The sequence below is a fragment of the Cyprinodon variegatus genome, unplaced genomic scaffold (assembly GCF_000732505.1).
Source record: "Cyprinodon variegatus isolate N-32 unplaced genomic scaffold, C_variegatus-1.0 Scaffold1142, whole genome shotgun sequence".
Classification (NCBI taxonomy): domain Eukaryota; kingdom Metazoa; phylum Chordata; class Actinopteri; order Cyprinodontiformes; family Cyprinodontidae; genus Cyprinodon; species Cyprinodon variegatus.
Window position 1 is genome coordinate 146,552 of NW_015151595.1, and position 1,177 is coordinate 147,728.

Consider the following 1,177-nt stretch of genomic DNA (forward strand, 5'->3'; position numbering starts at 1 on the left):
ATATCTGACTCAATAATCATTAAAACAACTATTTTCATTCATTTCAGACAGAATTATTCACAGACTGGATTATATTAAACTGAACCTACAATATTCACCATTTGCCTTTTTCCTCTGAGGACGGAGCAGCTGACTTGTTTGGTCTCGCAATGCATCCTGGGATATCCAAGGATACAGAGGATACATCGGACCCGTCCTTCAAATCGGACAAAAAGAAGGACACATTATAAGGCCACATAACGAGGAGTCTTGGAATCCGACCAGACCTCGGCCTTGGACCAAATAAAATGTGTTTCTTTCGCTCTCAGAGTGTTTGTCATGAATTTCTTCTAGAAGCACTTTTGTTATTTTTCTTAATTTATTCTGGCAAGTTGGCGTTTCTGGTTATTATATTGATATTCACTTTTGCCATCAAAAAGTCCAGATTCTTTTATGTTACAAAGGTATTAAGGTCTGGTCCTGGATTCCAAGAACACTTTTAGCCGGAAATTGGAATTTTCCAAGGATTTCACTGAGCGCCCTCCAAAGGGTTAATAAAGTTCCCAGAGTTTGAATCCCAGACACCCTCACCTGGACTGGAAACACCTCCTCTCTGGTCTAAAGGGCCCAGAAGCGCCTGGACGTCCTGCAGAGGATGAGGAGAACCCATCGAAATCTGGTTTTGTAAACCATCTATGTGAACAAGATGACAATAAAGTTTGTTTTATTCTGAATCCCAGTAGGAAGTTTCCATTATTAGTAAAGACGTTTCATTTACTGTTTTGCTCCACTTTGCTCATTTAGTCAGAAAATCAGCCAAGCCGTCGTCCACGAGATATTTAGCAGCTGATGCCTTCCTGCCAAAGTTTCTGATTTCAGTTACCAGCAGTGCTACATACCCAGTATGGATCGATTGATCGATTAATTGATTGATTGATTGATTGATTGATTGACTTTATTGATCTCACAGTGGAGAAATTTACTCATTAGCTCAAATGGTCAAAGGAGAAGAAGAAGAAGGAGGCAAAGGAAGAAAAAGGTGCATAATGGGATATATACATACAGGGCGTCCACATAGGACAGCTTCTTTTTTTTATACCAGGATTATTATTCAGGGTGTTTGCATGGGTATTTATATATTTAGTTATTGTTCTGGGTGTCAGATATAGAGAAACGGTCATTGTTTAGGGTATTAAAT